The sequence below is a fragment of the Vombatus ursinus genome, unplaced genomic scaffold, assembly GCF_900497805.2.
Source record: "Vombatus ursinus unplaced genomic scaffold, bare-nosed wombat genome assembly UNPS02014813.1, whole genome shotgun sequence".
In the NCBI taxonomy this organism is placed as follows: domain Eukaryota; kingdom Metazoa; phylum Chordata; class Mammalia; order Diprotodontia; family Vombatidae; genus Vombatus; species Vombatus ursinus.
In genome coordinates this window covers 22,904,188-22,910,525 of record NW_020954591.1, presented here as the reverse complement: position 1 = coordinate 22,910,525, position 6,338 = coordinate 22,904,188, and the positions used below count along the sequence as shown (strand labels likewise).

The 6,338-nt window shown below is 39.6% G+C and overlaps 1 non-coding gene across 1 annotated transcript; it reads left to right on the top strand.

Moving 5' to 3' along the window:
- The first annotated feature begins 6,021 nt into the window (after positions 1–6,021).
- Positions 6,022–6,128, top strand: LOC114022857. Its single transcript, XR_003566713.1, has one exon. It is a non-coding gene; the product is annotated as a U6 spliceosomal RNA (small nuclear RNA).
- Positions 6,129–6,338: the final 210 nt, after the last annotated feature.

The following is a 6,338-nucleotide window of genomic DNA, read 5'->3' as shown; positions in this document are numbered from 1 at the left end:
GATCTACTTTCCTATGGGGCCCATTGGCCTTAGGACTCCAGGGATAGCTACTCATTTCCCTACAGATTACCAGCCCAAGGAAACCAGATTCTGAGTCATTTTTCCCTGTTATCAGAAATAAGTGCTAGAAAAAGAGACCTTAGAACCTTTAGAAACCAATCCTACTGTGCAGGTCAATTCAACAGGCATTCATTAAGTGTCCACAATGTGCCAGCAACTGTACCAGATATAAGGGATACAAAGATAAAAGCAAAACAATGCTGGCCCTCAAGAAGCTTATATTCTACTGGAGGGAAAGATGGTGGCTTAGAGTAAATGGTCCCAAGGGAGATGTGGAATATGCATGGCCTCCCAATAGAAGAGAACATCAATGCCAGATTAGGACCACAAATTTGGGAAGTCATTTGATAGCAAGAATAGTACCAGCTGTGCAAGTAGCCAGAAAGGGTACTTAGACTGCTACAAAGTGCACATCAAAAGTGAGAAGCAGGTCCCCAAACTAGAGCCTTAATATCTTCAGGAAAACAAGCTAGCTGGATAGATAGAGGCAACTAGGTGGCGTAGTGGATAGAAAGATAGATTGAGAGTTAGAGAAACCTGAGTTTGAATTCTACTTTATATACTACCAGCTTTCTGACATAGGCGATTGATTTAATGTCTCTGTCTGCCTCAGTTTCCCAATCTGTAAAATGAGCATAGTAATAGAATCTACCTTATAAGGTTATTGCAAGGATCAAATGAGATGTATATGTGAAGTTGAAGTGCTCTGCAAACCTTAACATGCCATATCAATGTTAGCTATGATTACTATTATGGATATGCCAGATTAAGGTGGATAGCTCAAGGGAATAATTTTGGGGACACCAGAGGAAAAAGAATAATCTTGATCTAAGGTTCTGCCTATCTCCTAATGCCCAAACCTCCCATGGACAGACCTTAGCAAGTGGAGATGGCCTTATTTAAATAAGGATGAATTCTGTGGTTGGGAATAGGAAGAGAAGTATGTTGAGGTGTTTCCATATCTGTATCCAGGGCTATGGTTTGGAAAAGTGCATTCTAGAGTAATTGAGATGCTAATAATTCTGCCAAATGAAACCACTGACTAGAAGCTAAAACTTAAGGTAACATTTAGCTGGTTGACTCCGAGACAAGATTCATGACAAATGCGTCATGTACTCCTTTGTCAGTGTCAGTGTGGTGGTAGAAATTAAACCCATCAGCCCATTAAACCTGTCAACCTAGAAACCAATTGAAGATCAATGGAAGCTTTCTCATTTCACTTGCTTGAAAGAGTGAGGTGGATGAATGCTGTGTCACTCCCAAGTCATCTGAGTCTGATTTTTGCCCACTGAAGCCTCTGGGCCTGGAGCTCACTAAGAGATATTCAGTAGGAGGAGACACAGGGGTTTATATAAATATACAGAATAATGTTTTTAAATGGATGGAATAAAGTACATAAGGTTATAAACAAAACCTATCATATTGAATTGCAATTTTCAGTATATATATATATATATTTTTTTTAAACCAAGTTCTTAACCAGGTTAAGAGCCCTTGATGTAGAAGAAGTAGAGGTCAGCCAGAGAGTAAGCAGAAGAGCTGGGAAAGAGTCAAACTTTGAGCCCAGTTGAAGATGTATAGAAGAGCAGTATTGACTGGAATGACCCACATACTTTAGAAATTCTGCCTTTTGCTGATTACCATATTCTCCTACATTGTCCAGTACTGCTTAGTGGTTAAAAAAAATTATTTAAAACCCCTAAAAGAAGGATAGTGACTGTTATCAAGGAGCTGGCCTGGAGGAAGGCTTGTGACCTCTTCCATGGGCCAAGGTGAATGTAATATATTTAGCCCATAAGGAAATGGTGGCAGCTAGCAATCTGTAGGATGTGGAGTATATGTCTGTGTAGTATTTTCTAGTACAACAGAAGAGAGCAAGGTCACAGATTTTTTTTTGTGTGTGGTTTTGATGATCTAATATTTTCCCCCAATTACACGTAGAAATGTAAAACATTTCTTTTTTAAATTTTGAGTACCAAATTGTCTTCCTCTCTTCCTCTCCTCCCCCCCCCCCCCCGTATTGAGAAGGTCAGCAATTTGTCACAGGTTCTATATGGATCACATAGATTTGCATGGCTTGTAGAGCCACACATCTACTCTGTCAGCATGTAAAAGGGCAAAAAACACAATCTGAGGCCCTTTGCTCTGCAAGGCATCCCATTTAGGCTTAGTCCTAGGCAACATTGGAAGTATTTTGGGTTGAAATGCCAACCCACTTTTGATATTTCTTTTTCCCTTTCAGAAAGCAGCAGCTTTAGTATAGTGACAAGTGAACTGAATCTGGAATTAGGGGTTGGGTTCAAATCTTGGCCCTGGCATTTACTGTCTGTGCAACTTTAGGAAAATCACATAATCTCTCTGGGCTTCAATTTTCTCATTTGTAAAATGGCCTAGACCGCCACTAAAGACTCTTCCAGTTCTAAATCTTATGATCCTCTCATCTTTCTCTTTCTTGTGGGTCTGTCCAATGGATTTGATCTTCCTCTGAGAGAGGCATGTGAAAAGGACCTCAGATGGTGGTTAAAAAAAAAAAAAGCTCTTGGGTTAGAGGAAGCCTGTTTGGCTCTTTGAGAGGTTTGGTCTAGAAACTTGTGGGATAGCAGAGCAATGTCTCAAAGGCCCCTCCAATCTCTGACTTGGCTTTTACTGGGAGCAGGGGAGAGAAGGGGAGAGAGAACACCAAGTATCTTTGTATAAATGCATCAGGCAGCTTCTGCTTGGTGGCCAATCAGCAAAAAGTAGGGCTGGGGGTGGAGGGTAAAAGAAAGCTGATTTGAAGAGAGAGCTGAAAAACTGGCTGTGTCAGAGGAGTTAACAGAAGTCACCAAGAACAACTCCATCAACTTTAATGCGCCCTCTCTGATAAAATCAAAGTCATCAATTAAGGCTTGGTGCTAGAAAGAGTATAATAAGCCTCTCAGTGGAGCCCTTCAGAAAACCTGAGGAAGGATTGAAAGGAGGGCTTAGGAAAGTTCTATCTGTTGTATATTTGTATGCACCCCTGTGTCTCCTCCCACTGAGTGCTTCTTCGTGAGCCCCAGGCCCAGGGGCTTCAGTGCCCAAAAACCAGACTCAGATGACTCAGAAGTGACACAGCATTCATCCGCCTCACTGTTTCAAGCAAGTGAAATGAGAAAGCTTCCATTGATCTTCAATTGGTTTCTAGGTGAACTGGGTTGATGGGTTTAATTTCTAAGTAGGCCGTGGGCTTTTTGGAGGGAACTTGAAATAACACACTCAAAATCAGGAGATGTTAGACTTGGAAGAAATCTCAAATCAATGGGTATTTGCTAAACATTTATGTGCTAGGTACTGGGCTATGTAGTAGAGACACAAACAAAGACAAAATCAGTCCCTGCTCTCAAGGAGATCACTTTCTAACAGAGAACACAATGTGCAAACAACTGTGTACAAACAAGATCGATTATAGGATAAATTGGAGAACTTTACCAGAAGGAAGGCACCAGCATTAAGGACAATTAGGGAAGACCTTGTTGAAAGTGGGATTTTACCTGGGACTTCGGGAATGACAGGAAGGAGAGACAAGGAAGGAGAAAAAGGTAGGAGGGAGAGCCAGTGAAAATGCCCAAAATCAAGAACTGGAGCCTTGTGCATGCAGCCTAGAAGCCAGTGTCACTGCAGAGCAGAATATGTGGAGCTGAGTAAGGTGTAAGAAGACTGGAAAGGTAAAAAGGCCAATAGGATTTTATATTTGATCCTGGAGGTCATAAGGAGCCATTGGAGTTTACTGAATAGGAGAGTGACATGGCCAGACTTGACCTTTAGGAAGCTGTCAGGAATCATCTAGGCTAGGGGGTTCTTAACCTGGAATTCATGAACTTAAAATTTTTTTCAATAACTATGCTTCTTTTTTATTTTATTTTTAATTTATGCAATAAACAAGCATTTCCATAATATAGTACAATAAAAAAGACGCTTGTGCATGAAACTGCAAATCTACTATGTACAACTCTCTATTCCTTTCAAACATGCAACAAAATTATCATGTAAATTTTTTTCTTTTTTTTCCTCCCCCCTATAGACAAGTGCATGCACACACACACACACACACACACACACACACACACATAAAATTATTCTATACATACTTCTTTTTATCATACTTCTTTCTCCGGATGCAGATAGCATTGTTCTTCCTAAGTCTTTTATAGTTAATTTGGGTATTTATAATAGACAAAATAATTTATTTGCTCAAAGTTGTTCTTAGAACAATATTGCTGTTACTGTACACAATATTCTCGTGGTTCTGCTCATCTTGCTCTTCATTATTTTGTGCAGATCTTTCCATCTTTTTTTAAAATCATTGAGGTCATTGTTTCTTACAGCACAGCAGGATTCCAGCACAATCATATACCACAACCTATTCAGCCATTCCCCAATTGATGGGCATCCCTGCAATTTCCAATTCTTTGTCATCACAAAGAGAGTTGCTAGAAACATTTTAGAACATGTAGGTTCTTTTCCTTTTTCCCTAATTATCTTTGGAAATAGATCTAGCAGTGGTATTGCTGGGTTAAAGGGAGTTTAATAACTCTTTGGTCCTAATTCCAGATTGCTCTCCAAAATGGTTGGATCAGTTCACAATTCCACCAACAATGAATTAGTGTCCCAATTTTTCCACATCCTCTCCAACATTTGTCCAACATCCTTCTATCATTTTTTGCCAATTTGGTAGGTGTAAAATGATCTCTCAAGGTTTTTTTTTAATTTGCTTTTCTCTAATCAATAATGATTTACAGCATTTTTATATGACTATAAATTATTTTGATTTCTTCATTGGAAAACTGACTCTTCATATCTTTTGACCATTTGTCAATTGGGGAATCACTTGTATTCTTATAGATTTGACAAAGTTCTAATTACTATTTGTGAATCTCCCTCCATCTTATTTTCACTCACTATTTTCCTTCTCACCCTCTCTTTTTACCCTGTCCCTGTTACCTTATCTTTTCCCCTTACCCTCTTATGCCTTATTTTACCCATGCCTCTAAAATTCCCTCCCTTATCTTCTCCCCCTACCCTCCTAATCTTATTCTATACACCCTTTTCCCCCTACCCAATTCCCCAGTTTTCTTACCTCTTTAGAAGTTCAGAAGACTTGTAAACCTGTTCAGATGTACCTCTGTTTCCTCTTCAACCCAGATGAGAGTAAGGATCCAACATTACCAACCCTCTACTCCCAACCTGTTTTCTCCATATTAGTTCTTCCTTTCACACCCTGTTTTTATGAGATAATTGCTCCTTTCTACCTTTCCCTACCCAATTTTGGGTTTTTTTTTAGAATCAATATAATTGGTTTTCTTTGTAATCTCATGTATACTATTTTACACATTTTGCAGGCAGCTAGGTGGCACAGTGGATAGAGAGCTGGGCTTGGAGTTAAAAAGACCTGAATTCAAATACAGCCTCAGACACTTAGTTGTGTGACTCTGGGCAGTCACTTTTGTTTGCTTTAATTTCCTCTGTAAAATGGAGATAATAACAGCATCTACTTGCAGGGTTGTTGTGAGAATTAGATGAGATACTGATTGTAAAACTCTTAGGAGAGTGCCTAGGATGTGGTAAGTGCTATATAAATGTTGTTGCTGTTGTTTAGCTGTTGTTCAGTCATGGCTGACTCTTCATGACCCCATTTGGAGCTTTCTTGGCAAAGACTCAACAGTGGTTTGCAATTTCCTTCTCCAGCTCATTTTACAGATGAGGAAATTGAGGCAAACAGGGTTAAGTGACTTGCCCAGGTTCACACACTTGGTGTCTGAGCCCAGATTTTGACGCAGGGAAGATGACTTTCTGACTCCAGGACTGGAATTCTATCCATTATGCTTCCTAGCTGCCATATAAATGTTGTTGTTGTGATTGTCAGAAGGGGTCCATGGTCTTTACTAGGCTGCTGAAAGGAGGGTCCATGATCCTCCCAAAAAGATTAAGAATTCCTGATGGGTGCTTGTTTCAACAGCACATATACTAAAACTGGAATGATACAGAGAAGGTTAGCATGGCCCCTGGACAGGGATGACATGCAAATTAGTGAAGCATTTGATATTTTTATAACAATTATAGTGACATAAAAAACAGAAAATATCAATAAAAACTTCTTAAAAATGAAAAAACAAAAAAGAACTTCTGATAGATCAGTGACGTCATTTTATGGATGAAAAGACTGAAGTCTCAAAAGCATGCTAGCTATGGGACCTGAATTTGAGAAAGCGGAGGGTTTGTGGGTGTCCCAGATGCCACTCTTCAAGACAGAAGGGCCT